Source organism: Falco rusticolus, chromosome 4 (assembly GCF_015220075.1).
Source record: "Falco rusticolus isolate bFalRus1 chromosome 4, bFalRus1.pri, whole genome shotgun sequence".
Classification (NCBI taxonomy): domain Eukaryota; kingdom Metazoa; phylum Chordata; class Aves; order Falconiformes; family Falconidae; genus Falco; species Falco rusticolus.
In genome coordinates this window covers 16,437,196-16,452,500 of record NC_051190.1, presented here as the reverse complement: position 1 = coordinate 16,452,500, position 15,305 = coordinate 16,437,196, and the positions used below count along the sequence as shown (strand labels likewise).

General features: G+C 42.9%; 1 long non-coding RNA gene across 1 annotated transcript in view; it reads left to right on the top strand.

The window, feature by feature from the left end:
- LOC119147750 overlaps window positions 1–13,263 on the top strand; it is a 37,733-nt gene extending 24,470 nt beyond the window's left edge. The window contains exons 4-8 of the long non-coding RNA XR_005104138.1: window positions 993–1,139; window positions 3,698–3,817; window positions 8,263–8,418; window positions 8,511–8,589; window positions 11,133–13,263. This is a non-coding gene — a long non-coding RNA (uncharacterized LOC119147750). The remainder of the gene's footprint in view (window positions 1–992; window positions 1,140–3,697; window positions 3,818–8,262; window positions 8,419–8,510; window positions 8,590–11,132) is intronic.
- Window positions 13,264–15,305: the final 2,042 nt, after the last annotated feature.

Below are 15,305 nucleotides of genomic sequence, written 5' to 3'. Positions count from 1 at the left end.
AGTTGGGGGATAACGTTAGGGGAAAAAAGGGTTTTTTAACACTTAACTGTCCCAAAGTGCTCTGAGAACAGCATGTAAGGTGGAGCTCTTTTCCCTAGACTCCTGGTAGCAAGGGATCACGGGTTTACTCATGGCAGAGAAGAGCTGGCTTTGGGAAAAACAAAATATTAGAAGCTATTTGGGACAGCAGGGAAGTTCTTTGCATTGCAAGCATACTGCAGGCTAGCTTCAGCACCCCCAGCCCCTCACCAGCTCCCCCACTTGTTCATCACGTGGATGTTAAGACTTTTCAGTTCAATGTCACAGTAAAAATATCTTGATAAATTGCAATCCAATTGATTTTTTTTTAACTCTTCTTTCCCCCCCTCCTTCCTCCCCAGAGTGGCTTTGATGATGACATTTGTATTTCTGAATTGAAACCACATTTGCCCAATGCTGGAAAGGGAGGAGGCAGGGGCAGAAGAGAGAGAAACCCTTTTGTTCTCCTCCTCATGGTTCCCCCTCACCTGCCAGGGCCAAGCTCCAAAATAATTCCTAACAGCTGAGGTTAGCCAGGGACATCTAATCCCGGAAAGCTGCCTCTGAATTCCAGGACCAGCACACAGTGCTTGAGTTTCATCAACAGCCATTTACATTTAATTCCCCAAAACCTCTGAAGAAGTGTGGGCAATGTACGGGTATGTGATTATTTAATTTAAAAGAATAATATTTTTTAAAAATAAATCTGAGCCCAAATGGCATCAACAGCAGCAGCAATACTCATGTTTTTTAAAGCCAAGCAAGTTCAGAAGCTGTTTTGAGGATGTACTGGGGTATTTTGAGTGTAGCCTAAACAGCTATGTCTATAGGATGCCCAAGAATTGTGATTCTCAACCGAAGGGAGCGCTAGGTCCTCTTTCCCTGATTTCTTGTAATGGTAAAAGGTTGTTCTGTGCAAATGGAGCTTAAAGTGTCTTGCAGAGTTTTCTGAGACCTGTCCTGTTTGTTTACAGAAGGAGCGTAAGGAGCATCCTGGCAACACAACAGGGAGAAGCCTCCTGGGATTCAGCTCGGCTGAGGTGGGAGGATGTGGCAGCAACGGGCTCGCTCTGAGCGAAACACCTTCCCAGGCAGGAACGGGACCAAACAGGACATGTTGGGTAAAACTGCAGTATTTTTTCTTTGGAGTCAGTCAGTAGGGGTAACTTGCTATTTTTCTCAGGGGAGTTCTCATTTTTTCAAAGAGAGTTCTGCAGCTGGCTCTAAGTATCTGTGACCCAAAGATAAAACTCCCCATCAATTCTCTTCCAACCCTTCCCAGAAAGAAAATTTCCAGCGTCTTTACTTTTGGCGGTATTTGCTTTAAAACCACACACTTTTTATTAAGAAAAAGCTTTGGTTTTGCTGTTTAGCCAATTGAAATGAGTAATGAAAATATTTGTATGGGACAAAGGAAATGTTTTCTTTTAAATTATCTCATCTCACTAATTGATTACAATGGGAATGCTTGGATGTGTGCATTGTACAGCATCCTGTCTCTCTGCTCTGAGCAGGAATTTGGCCAAGTTGGTTTAAACCATCCCACTGGAGAAAACAAGAGTAAAAGCTGTCAGGTATCTAGGGCTGCCTGTCCCATGGAGCCTGCTTAGCCTCCATGAGCAAAAAACTGTGGGTGTCTGAAAAGAACATGTCTTAAATATTAGGAGCTTCTGTGGAAGATGAAACACTAAAGAACATTGATAATTAAAAGCATAATCTAGAAATAAAAAAGTTAAAAATTATCTACAGAAAACTCTTCAAAGAATAGGTATTCTTTGTTGTTCAGTGCAGATGTCACTGATAGCCTGCTAGCATGGAAATTGCTTGCTATTGATGAAAAGTAGTAATATAAATCCATGGTATGTCTGAATTTAAATCAGAAAGGGAACGATTAATATAAAAGATTACAGTGCCATTCCCTTGAGATGCAAAAAATCTCATATTTGAAAGTGGCTTGAATATACAAAATCTTCAAATATTCATGGATGAAAATGTTTTCTAAATGCTATCTTCAAAATAGATGTTGCAAGACAGCAACTGTCTTGAGCTGATTTAAAAAATTGCCATTTTCATGGAAAATAATGTTGTTTCACATAAACACAGAAGAAAATGCGACATCAACAAAAATGAAAGGGGGGAAATCATCCAGGTCTGTGTGTCAAGGATGGAAAAAAGAGGGAGAAGAGGCTTAAACAGGAAAGCTGGAAAAGCCAGCTTGGAGAAGCAACATCATTCCTGGCTCACCAACCCATCCGTGCAGTTCGCATGGTTATGATCTATTCCCCCTCAGCTCCAGCAGCCGCCCTCACTGCTGTCTACTGCCAAGAAGTAGGTCAGAAACCTGTTTTTGTCTCTGTTTTTCTATGGCCACACCATGGTCCTTACCCCCGTGCCGAGACGGGAAAGCCTCTGAACGGAGGCGGTGAGACCAGAGCTGGGCTGAGCGGGGTGACCTGTCCTGGCTCCCACTACGGGCAGTGCCAAGAGGGAAAAATTATGTCCCCAGCAGCAGGGATTGCCCCCGGGGGGTGCCCATCTCTCTCTGATTGCTGGAGAAGGATTTCAAGGGAATTAGGGACTTAGTTTGTGGTTAAATACCTAAACTTAACAGGATGAATCTGAGCCAAAGCACATGTAACGTGCCAGCCCCATCCAGTGAGCCTGCATCTGAGCAGCGCAGAAAGTTTTGGTGTTAACTCAGCTCTCAGTGGTCCGGGTTAGAGAGGGGCCTTGCAAACACCCGTACTGGTGTGGCTGGGGTGGGGATGAGCAGGGACATAGGGCAGCAGCAGGGAGGTGGGGGTGAAGCAGAAAGAATTGTTTTGTGACTGCACCACGTTTAGTGCTCTGCTACTGAGAGATGCCTGTTCCTCCTGCTGTCCCCCAGGGCTAGTGATTTTATCACCTCTGCTTGCTCATATTCTTCTTTCCAGGTACCAGCTGCCTTTCACACCCCACACTCCCCCGCCTCTGCCCACCTCAAATTGTCCAATTGATTAACATAATTCATTTAAATTCAGTAATTGTTTTCAACTCATACTTACCTTTGAAGTTCACGAGAAGACGTGCCAGTAAGCTGCTCAGATTTTCCCACTATATCATCTAAAAATTAAAAAAAACCTAATAATAAATTAACCTGAAGATGCTATCTCTCCTTATGGAGCTGTGGTATTTGTATCTCTGTGTCACAGGTGCCAAAATCCTCTTCTCGTTACCTCGCCCGTCCCAGGTCAGGGCAAAGCAGAAGCTGGCGGGGATGGTGGGTTTGCCATGCTGGAGCCCTGTGACCTTTGGAGGACGAGTGATCCATCTCCCTGTGGGAGACTGCATTTTGTCACTGGTCAACAAAATACTGTCCCCAACTGAATGGTTTTACAAGTGGCAAACCCAGCCAATGCTTCTGCCTCAGGGCATGGCACTGTCCTAAAACTCAGCCTTGCCATTTGTCACCGTTGGGGTGAATTGCAGGAGATGCCAAGCAAGAACATTGACCATGATGTGGACCTCTAATTATGTTTCCCTCAAATATCTGCAGGGTTCACTCAGATGCTGCGTTACTTTATCTGAGGGAATTGCAGTCTGTGTGATGTGAAAACAAACTGCAAAGCAGTTGCTTCATCATTCTACTTCTAGCAGCTCTTGGGTCCAGCTTTTCAAACCATTTTTTCCCTTTTCACAGTGCATCTGTCAAGATTCCTGCTCTGGAAAAGAAGATCAGAGCAAATGGGGACTGAAGAGAACAAAAGCTGACCCAAACCTTTGACCTAAACTTAACATAAAGCCAAATGAAACCTTAGAGGTTTGTAAATGTTCATAAAACATTTCCACCTCCGGCTCCCCTCTCCTTTATCTTCAGTGTCTTTATAGTTCTACACTTACTGTTTGTAATTGAAAGTCTAATGTAAAGCCTCACTAAATTAATGGAAAGACTCTCGCTGGTTTTAGTGGCTTTTGATTCAGCCTCCCAAAGAAAGGAAATAATTTCTTTAATGAAAGTGTCTTTAAGCTTAAGAGAAAACAAAACCTGAAAAGATACAAGGAAAATCAGAGGTCAAATGCAATTTTCCAGCTAGCAGCACATGTTCTTGATCTGAACCCTGCCCATAAAATTGATATGGATATTGTTAAGACAGAAAAAAAAAAAATACTGTACAGAAACAAAGCATTGTTGAGCTAACAGTGAACTGGTTTAATAAACTATAATGTCTGTTCACCAGAATTAGAGATTTTTCTACTCTTTACTGCCAGCTTGTGCTGTAGAAGAATACAACTGGCAATCAGCTGACATGTATGACCTGAAGTTTCCATTTGCATGTGTGAGTTTGAGTCTTTCCCTTTGTACCAAAATTGAACCAAAAATGTCAATCGCATGAAAACTTTATTAGGAAAGTATCTCTCTAGTATTGATACAGCTTTTAACTTTCTAGGTGACTTTTTGACAGAAGCGGGTAGAGATATCATTGTTTAAAGGGCTTAATAACACCTGAGCTTCCCTGGACGATGCATTAGGCAGTGAGAATTAAGAGCGTTCTTGTCTGTGTTATATTCTGGATTCACGGATGAGGAAGGTTGTTGAAACCAGCTCAAGCAGGAATTAAGATGTGGCTTTTCTTGGATGGCTGTTGCTATGCTGTTGTTTGGCAGTGACAGTTCCAATGGATTGGTGTTGCCAGTTCAGAGCTTGGTCTCCTCCAAAATACTGCCTCAAGCTCCTCTTTTGCACGTAGAAGCGGAGTGGTTAGTGTGCATGGACTGGTATGGCTACATATTTTACTTGTGAATACATGCACAACGTATCTAGAGAATTATTTCCCAATATTTGTGTAACAGACAGTTTTGATTTTCACAGTCGCTGGGTAGATGCACACAGAACAGTGTGTGCTCCAGAGGCTGTTACTCTTTCTTAATGGAAAACACAGATGTGGGAAATGTCCTAGGAAGATGCTGCTAATAAGCAGCTACTGCTAGTTCGTAATGTTTCTATAACAGAACGTTATTTTATTATTTATATGCAAATTTTGCACAGTATAGGGTTTTTTTTGTCATTTTCTCTTTTTCATAATTTTCTTTTTGTCTCCTCTTTCCTGCTACATTTTTTGTTCCTGAACTCCTCCAAAGTCCTCTCCAGTGTCAAACCTGGTGTTGGCCAGCAATAAGCTTGCTGCGCCTCTCGGAGAGCCTGACAGCAGAGGTGGCACTGCCTCTCTGGGACACCTCGCGTTGGGCACACTGACAGGCTTCCTACCTTCACGGCATCTGCTGGGGGACTTTGTCTTTGGAGGTTTGGTTAGTTCTGGCCATGCACCAACCACTGTTCAAATCCTAAAAAGAAATGCAGTCCAAAGGTGCTGGCTGAGGTCTGTGGACCATCCAGTTCCAGGATGGCAGTGGTGGAGGGAATCCTCTGGACAGAGAGATCAGGGACAGAAGAAATGATCCTATTTGCTTTCTTGAGACTAAGTTAGAAGGGCAAAATTCTATGTGTTGGCCCAGTGACAACCTATTTTGGCTGTCAAAACTTAGAAATCTTGTCTTTTTCTCCCCACTCATCTTGAATCCACTTTTTCATTGGCTGCAATGGCTCCGCTGGTGTGCTTTTTGTAACTATTTCTTCTATCTGTTTCTAGAAGTCATACAGGGCATGAATTACTGGAAATGAAGCAAAATGTACCAGACATAAACTCAGTGCATTCTCTCTAGCTCATATTCTCTGAAGACTCATTTGTCCCTTTCCTCCTTTTAAATATTTCCTCTCTTCTTTCTGGCCTGATCTTGTTATTTGTTTCATTGGCTATTTGTTATCCAACTCTTGGCAAAATATCAGGGAAATTGTCCTGACCGTGAACTGGGAAGAACTTTTTTAAGGGAACAATGACAGCTGCTTTACTTGGGAGAGCTGAAAAACAGGCAAGCCCAAATACTATCTTTGCTGAGACCAAGTTTGTGAGGACTGCGGTGTGCTTTGTTGGACTCAGTTGTGTAGCTGATGAAGCTTGTCCAGTTGGTTTTTCTTCATTTTTTAAAGGGTTTAAGGTGTTATTCCTCCCTGTAAAACTTGCCTCACTGCTGTGATGGTGGTCAAGCAGGCAGGGATGGAGGGATGGACTCAGATGCTGTCTGGTGGGAGCGGAGCTCCACGTGTGTGGCTCTGTGGAGGTGGTGGATCTTCTTATCTAGGGGTGGAGATGTCTTTCTGACTACAAGCAGCCCAGATGGTTGTTAAAACAAGCAGAAACTGCGTGCTTTCTTCTCTCCTGAGTCTACACCTTCCTCAGCCTGGACGAGATGAGCTTAGACCCAGTCTGAACCTCCATAAACTTTTCACTTTCGCAGTTTCACTGAAGGTTTGACTTTGCTCTGGGATTAGCCTGACATTCAGCTGCTTCAGGGCTGTTGGGTTCCTCTCTGTCTCCTCTCCAGCTGAAAGTTTATAGCTGAGCTGCGCAAGCATGTCCTGACTTCAGAGCAAACTCAAGAAAAGGCGGCTCCAGCTGCAGCTCACAGCCTGCCAGAGAGACTCCCCTGGCAGATCTCCGACAAGCCTGTTACTACAAGTTCGCCCCAACCGGCAATTCTAGCAAACACAAAAATTTGCATGAAGTTCATATTAGTTCAACACTAGCTCACGTTGCCAGCAATTCAGTAGCTGTTTCTAACTGCTTGCATCTCAGCTGAAAGATTTAAGTGCACTTGCCATGCAGCCTCTCTGAGAAAGTCGTGAAGGTGGGCGAGTGTTTAGTTTTCTCAAATACCATGGTGCAAGTGAGTTTTATAATGTCTTCTGAAAGGATTGAAGATTTTAAGTCCTAATACATGGTTGTCATCTCTGCAAGATGTAATAGTATCGAGTTTGACTTCCAAAACAACATAGGACATAGGAAAATAGGTTTATGTAATGATTTTCATTTCCACTCACTGATTCATTGAAGTCTTACACCGACTCATAAACCCAAATATTTATAAAGCCTTTCTTTTAAACTAGTTTCTAATGCTTTGACCGTATGTTTCAAAACAGCCTGTTCAAAAGCATTTCCTCCCCCTAAAGCACTCGGTGCATTATAACCTCTGTAATACCTTGGCTGCTACGGAGATCTTGCACAGCTGAGGATGTTCACTCTAAATATTTTTTTTATTTTTTCCCTAAGTTGTCAAAAGTCTTTTTCCTCAAAAAAAAGAAAAAAAGATAAATCTGTGTTGGTCAAATTTTGAAGAAGGTTGACTGAAAAAAATCTCTAATTTGATTTCTTTTTTAATGTGGAAATTGAGTCAAACTTCAGTAGGTTTTTAATGAACGGTGTTATGCAAATATTAGCAACGTAGCTGACATTTCCTGTTCTCTTCTGACATATTATAGATTAACAAAGACTAATTATTTTCTCACCCCTTGTCTTGGGTGAATGCCATGTAGTCTGGGCTCAGGCTAATGAGCCCACCCCAGTCCTCGACTAGATCTGGAGCAAGGCAGTGGCTCCTGCAGCTCCCCACTAATTTCTGCAGTGCAACAGGTAACACCAACACCCAATGATCCGGTCTGGTACCTGTTCACAAGCTGCCTAGAGGGGTATCCAGAGCAAAGCCCACCTCCATCCTGCTGGAAAGGGCTTTGCAAAGAGGAAGTAAGCCTCCTCCCCAGTGCCACGCAGAGCGGACAGTGGCTTTGCAGGGATGTCTGTGGGAAGGGGTGGCTCTTGCCCATCCCTGGGAATGGGAGGCATGTCCGCAGTGGGAGGCAGTGCTCACGGGGTTCCCTGCTCTCACCATTGAGCATTGTTCAGAACAAACATAGATGCTATATATGAATGTGAAGCTTAATTTGTGGTTTTTACACCCACCGCATTTCTTGGAGTTGACATTTTCTGGAACTTTAGGGCTTTTTATCTCCAGGCTGTTGTTCTGGGTTTTTTTTCCTCATTCATTTTATAGAAAGCTAACAGCCCGTGTTTTTTCATCTACATAATAAAATAGCATGCAATCAAATTGACCCACACTTTAGTCAAAGCAGCTGTGTAATGCTGTTCTCTACTCGAAGGTGTACAAACCTAGAGGGCAGTGGGGACATGGTTGGTTGGTATAACACAGTACAGCTGCACCATGACATTGCTTGTGGGGATGCTGAGAAATCTGGAGGAATTCCCTGGGGAAATGTTGAGCTGGGAATAAAAAAACCCAAACAACCCAACCTGCTTCACCTACTGTTCCACTTTGTACCCAACAGTGAAACAATTAAAATGACTTGCTTTTCAGAAGTGCCTTGGACCTGCTGTGACTGAATGGCACATGGGCCACTCCTTGTTCCTGAGAGTGCCCAGAATGTTCAGGGCATTTTCCAGGTGGGAGAAAGTTACTGCTAAGCAGACACAGAAGAGCGAGGGAGGACATTCAAGGCAGCAGGTATTTAGGGTAAGTGCAATCTCATTCATTCTAAATTTTTGGCTCTGCTGCTTCTTTAAACTTCAGAGTTTCAAAGAAAAAATACTTTTCTCCTCTTTTAGGAGTATTGGAAAGCTCCTTGCTCCTCCTGCGCTGTGGCAGAAGATCTGCATGAAGATTTCTACAAGTATTTGACATGAGGTATGTAGTGCTCACCTCCAAAAATCAGATTAATATTTTGCCTGAGGATGGAAGAAAATAGGACAGTCACTCCTTTTTCTGGGAATTTCAAGCCAAATAGAATAGTTATGTATTTTAATTCATTAGCAAGGGAGCTGCAGCACGGGTCATTGGGTCCCCTTGTCAGGCACAGGATGACGGGTGTGTGGAGATGGAAGGACTGTTGTCACCTCTTGCTCTACCATCATCAGGTGTGTGGCTGTGGCAGACGTGGTGAGCCAAAACCCTGGAGGGTCTCTGCAAACCCCCCCATACTCTGACCTGCCACAATCTTTTTCTCAAAGCTGTCCCTCCACTCTTTACTAGTCAGAATGGTGGATTTTGGCACATGCAGCAACTAAATCAGACAAAGCCAGCTGGAAGAAACTGGTAGTAGCCCCAGACAGGCATTGATAGACATTCCCCATTGGTTGAAAGTTTCTAGTTTAGTTTCAAGGACACTTTAATTTTCAAATCCCTTTTCCATTGGACATGTACATGTGAAGTCAGATAGCAGAGATAAAGGTTGGCACAAGAATATACGCCTAGCTTCCTGATTTCTATTGTATACCATAATTATAGTAGCATACACTTTGGACTGACAGCATTTTTCAGCAACAGAGTACTTCAGAAATATTAATCTCATATCAGCTATTTGTGTTGAATACTGCTATTCAGCAGGTGATGTAAGCTAATATTATCATAATTCTATGGACAGAAAAACAGAGAAAGAAAGAAAGATTAAGTGACTTACCTAAGGTCAACAATATGTTCAAGAGAAAACCTATTTAAGCTTTGGGATTACTGCCTCCCACTGATCAAGAAATGTGTGCAGTATTGCTAAGAAACTAATGTATGTGGACCTTTGATAAATTAGAAATGATACCGACTTAGGAGGTTACTCATTCACCAGTGCGAGGGAGGTTTTTGATTGCACAGCATTCCAAAAGCCAGGAGGACGTGGTGCTTACTAACTGCAATGGCCAGATCCTGCAAAATGTCACCATGTTCCTACTTGTGCAAGTCCCACGGACTTCAGTCTCTTAAAGCAGAGCTGGATCTTCAGCAGGTGGTTAGTATGAGTCTAGAGTTGTGATGAGCTTATAATTTGGCAAAAAAAGGGCCAAAATTCAATTCTTTTGACCTCTTCTCCTCACTAGTGGCCATTTGCCATTCCATTAAAAAGGAATTAATACTGATTATTATTATTAGGAATAGGTTACATGATGAGGAACAGAAGGAGTTTATGTCCATGCAACTTGTACAAGTTTCAAGGTAAAAGCATCCCTGAAATTGAACACTGATGGTATAGCAAGTTTAGAAAATTGATTATCCCTTGACAGTTGAGTAAATTTCAGGGGGGTGGGGGGGTGGGGGAAGTTTAGATTGAAAAATGGCTAATAATGGGGCTAATGTATTTGTACATGGGGGAAAGGGGAAACAAGGCTTTTTGTTTCCTGGGCCTTCTGCTCTTACATTGCATTATGAATGCCATTCAGGGAAGCAACCTCTGCAGAACAGGTCTAATTGCTAAATCATTATGTTTCAACAAAAGTGAGCAGGGTCTTAGGTTTTACTTGGCCTGGATGTTTAAAGACAAATTATAAGTTACGTAATAAAACAACAGAATCATTAAACATTGATTTACATGTTTATTTTGCTATAAGAAATGAAATTTTTATTGGAACGGAATTAAACAGACGTTTATGTGCTTGTATTCCCCATAGCCTTTTGTATACTAGCAATATAGCAATATTCATAAATCATACCAGAGTTTTCAAATTTCCTCAGGAGTGACCTAGGCAAGAAACCCTTAACAACTTGCTGAGAGACTTTGAAATTAAATTCAGCTGTAATATCATCATGACTAATTTATGGCTAGTTTGGTTGCTACAAAGATACATTTAAAGAAATCGCAGCACAGAGTGAGGATAAGACAGAACATGGCTTCATGGAGTTATTCCACTAGAAAGATTCATTCTATGTTTCATTACTTTATTGAACATGGCAAACCAGTCTGTTCCTTGAGAGAGAGGGAATGTTATAACGAAACATGTAAATACTAGGCCTTCAACCCAGCAAAACAGGAATAACAGTAGATACGAAATTAAACCTTCATAGAGCGGTTGAAGGACCCTGTTCCCTTTGACATCAGATACATTTGTGCGTGTGTATGAACATGCAGCAGCATCCACAGACGTGTGCTCTATATGTATATGTGTATGTACAGATGTACATGTGCTCATGCATGCATATGTCTCCACTTTAGAATAAGGTTAATAGTAAAATATTGCTAAAGCTGAGACATTATCTGGCACAATTTGAACCACGTTTCTGGAATGCCCTACATCCCTGAAGCCCGTTTTCGTCCCACTGCAGCTTTTGAACTTCCTGCAAGGCTCGTTACAGCAAATTGAGATTGATGACAAAGTGCAACATTTTGAAATTATTAAAGGTATTTGTTTTTCCTTTAACTTCTTTTACCACAGACTGAAAAGGATGAAAAATGGTTCTTTTTTTCACAGTAATTATATGTCTGACTTCTCAAATTTTATGCGGACGGAAAACTCCCTCTGAACTCTGTGTGTGTTGGGACCCAGCTCATAAGCATCTTGCTTTATCCCACTCCAGCATCATCATCACCTCTTGTTTAAGACATGGATTCTGTCCTTGCTGGTTAAGACCAGTGAATTATTTCACGCAGAAGTTAAGCTGAAATATTTCTTGGTGTATGTCCTTTTGTGCCACCTGCCTTCAAGTAAGTGGCCTCCTATTGCTGTTGAGCCTTCTAGGATATCAAGTTCTCACCCTTTTCCATCAACAGTCAAGGGGCTGACCACAACCGAAGCACTGAGGGGCTCATCCTCCCAAGGTTGTCGTCTTCCCGGCCACTCTGTGTGGTGACATCTTGGCATCATACGTGGAGAAGCAGTTTACAAGAGCCCATATAACTAACCAGAGGTCTCCACCATGTCCCAGTCATCCCGCTGTCACACCGCTGCCTATGACCCAGCCGACCGATGCTCGCCCAGCACCACACTGCTGACTCGGCAGGTGCCCAGGGCTGCCCGCACCGGGACTGGGGGAGTGCACAACAAACAAGTACTCACCCAGTGGCAGCGCCAGCCTATCTCCCTATTTAATAAGCAAGGGAAATGAGTCGCAGCTAAACTCATTGCACACTTCTATTACGTGAAAGAAGTGTCAATAATTCTGTAAATACACCAGGGAATTTATTCATCTCAGCCTCCAGTAATGGTGAATTACCCTGGTGACTGGTGCAAAATTCGGAAGCGTATACAACCATAATGAGAAAGTTCTGTGGTTTCCCTTAAAAAGTAATATAGTGGTTATTGCTGGTAGTTACTGCTTTTGTGAAGTATTAACGCGTGGTTATAGTGCAGTCATGTAGCAAAATTATAAGGGCCTGTAGAATGTTACTTAGCAACACTTGCTAAAGTTGAGGTGGTAACGAAGAAATGGAGTAAAAGAAACACGGAGTGTTTTGGAGTCATAAAATGAACTGTGGTGTGACTTGAGAAAGCTGTTCTGAAGTTAAAGACATCTATTTCTCTTTTTGCCATGTGAACATGGCAGAAGAACTTAAATGCTAATTTGAAGCAACACACTTGAAATATCTAAGTAACAGAAACAAGCATTATGTTATTTTTTCTTATCATTGCTGCTGTCTGGGAAAAGCATCAGAATTGCTGGGCTTTTGAAGATCCTCTCCTTGTCATTTCAAACCCATCCCGAGGCACCAGCTGGCCAATTAAAATAGTCTCTCCTTTGGAAAGCTAGCATTTGTCAGAGTTAAGAATGAAGGCTTCTTTCTACTACATTTATTTTCCCCATTCATTCATTTACATAACTCTCTCCACCATTAATCAAGTGCCTGTAGGTATATTTCAAGGAAAGGATAAGGCCATAAAAATGAATGCAGATAGTTCTAGTTATAGATGAACCTTCCACATGTTGCAGATCTGTCTCAGATGCTTATCTTGGTTTATCTCCACCTGTTTAAATTGGAAAACTCACAAAAATCCATCTCCCATGAGATTTCCAAGGTTTCTTGATTCCATGTGGGTCAGAACTGCCACAAGAGATGCATTTCTCAGAGCGCTTCTGAGCTGCTGCCAGGAACAGGGAGTGCTTGACTGTGCCACTTAAAAAAAAAAAAAAAAAGTTTTCTTTGAAAAGTCACCAAATTTTATAACATTAAAAAAAAAAATGTCCTAGTTTAGTCTTGGGTATGATTAAAAGAGCTGCTCTGATTTATTGGTGTCAAACAAAGTATGTTTGTGTAGAACATTATTTTGTAATGGAAAAAGTGTCGGTGGAAGCACTGCCTATCAGCACTGCTTGGACTGGATGAGGACTGAGCCTTAAATTAGGAGTCGTTTAATAACTGGAGAAAAGGAAGACTGCTAAGAATGTTGTATCTAGGAGGCCATCTCTTAGTCTCTCAGATAAAGGTAGCTGTGAAGTCAACCTCAGCGACATCTAGGGTTCTGCTGATTAAATGATAGATGATATTTGCCTGCTTTGTGCCTCACCCTGGCCCTGTAAAGCAAATGGAAAGAAGTGTCTTATTCCAATCCCACCAGGAGCACTGAGCCATGAATATGGAGTGAATGTTTCACAGGGAAACTTTCTATATACACAAATTTAATAAACAAATTTCTGGTCGGTAACATAGTTGCTTCCTATTGTCCTTTAATTTTGCACTTTCTTTTTCCTTGTAAATGAAAAAGTCGTTTTATTTTGACTAAGTTCTTGTTCTTGCCCATTGCCTCACTCAAAGTAGTGCCCTACCAGAGCATTGCCACCAGGATGTGTCTACCAGGGTCTACCCAGAGACAAATAGAAAATCAAACAGAAGTGACTGCTAATGCAGGGGAGCCAAGCCTGCTGTTAATAAACCAGTCTGATTCAGCATGTACTTCTCCCACCAAAACAAACAAAAAAAAATCATCGTTCTGAAGCATTTTTAATAGGAGAACCCCTGTGCAAAGGGAGACATTACTAAGACAGCTACTCACACCTCTCTTGAAATGGCCATGTTCATTTTTCCCAAAAACATACAGCCAAGATGGCTTTTGGCATTAAATCTGCTTCATGGCCCTTTGAGATGCCATTGGACTACAGCTGAGGCCCTTAACAGGACAAAAATAGTAGCAAATATAAATTTAATTCAGACAACTTTAGATAAAAATTATATGGAAAATCAACACTGACAGGAAAACTCTAACATGCAAAATTGTACTGGAATTAGCAGAGTCCTCTGCACCTATACACATTCCTCTAGCAGATGTTCTGCCTGTCCCACTTGCAGGCAACTACTACTCTTGGTCAAAGTACTCCAGGTGTTAAAAAATAGGTGATCCTGATTTTGTGATTTTTAGCAGTGTTTATTTTGGGTGAACAAAATTTTCTTCTGTCTTCAGATGTTTAATGGTTATTTGAAAGCAACTTGATGAATAGAAAAGCGTGTACTCCCACTTGGGGCAAACGTATTTTTGGAGTGATTCATAATAATTAATCTTTGTCTAAGTGGAATGCATTGATTTCTCCTACTGGTGGTGACTGTACTTCTGTTTCTTTTCCTAAGTTAGATGGTTCTGCTCCAGAGGCATATTTGCTGATTAAATTGGACCGTGACCGGGCACTCAAGTTATGTCACCATTATCCAAACGATCTTTTAAAGAACACAGAGTACTTGTTGTTGCAGATATTGGGCGCTCCACATTTAATCAAGGACCTTTGTAGCTTGTTATTTCTAGAATTCAGATTACTGCAACTTAAAAGCCTCTCTGTCCTTGCCAGTGCTCAGTGACATAAAATAAACCTGCATATTAAGAAAAAAAACACGAACCTTGTCAAGTTGCACTGAGGGATGGGAAGAAAAAGAAAGCATTTTTTATGGCGATCTGGAAACGCCATCTGCAGCACAGCTATAAAGGGAAATGTTATCATTTACTAATCTTTTCCATGTAGCCAGAACTCCATTTTCAAGTGCTGTCACCCGCAGCAGTACCCGCGTGGTGGGGCAGCCCTGGCAATCGCAGGGTCCCACGGCACGGGTGGGTCACAGCCACGTAGCAGGAGACAGTTCATACCCCAAGGAACAGGCAGCGAGGGGGGGAAGGGGAACAAAGCAGAGGGAGCAGTTTCCTGCTGCTCCTTGGTGGGACCAGACACCGAACCCTGGGTTTAGCCTCCCGTTTGCTTCTCCCAGCCCTGCTGTGGGCTGCCCAACATCCCCAGGGTCGCTTGCGGCTGGCCCCGAGCCCGCCGAGCCGCTATTGCAGAGCAGGGCGCCTCTTGCCATTTTCCTCCGGCTGCCGCCTCCTCCTCCTCCTCCCGGGCGCCAGGGACTGCGGTAGGGATGCAGACGGAGGCGGCACAGCTTCTGCAGCTCTCGATGAAGTGCTCCAAGTTCCTTTTTTAGTAAAATCACTTTGTCTCAAAAGTGCCGCGGAGCAAAGCATCTCACCCCCGCTGCCCCCCTCCTTGCGCCGGGTGCGGTGGAGGTGCCAGGCCGACGTGCCAGGAATGCTCCTTGTCCCCGGAGATGGAGCATCCCGGGGCCCCGCAGCCCGTACCCCAGCCTGTACCCCATCCCGAGCCCCAGCCCAACGGGAAGTTTACTCAGAAAGATCAGCCTGTCCTCCCTGACCCAGCTGGTCACTCTCTGG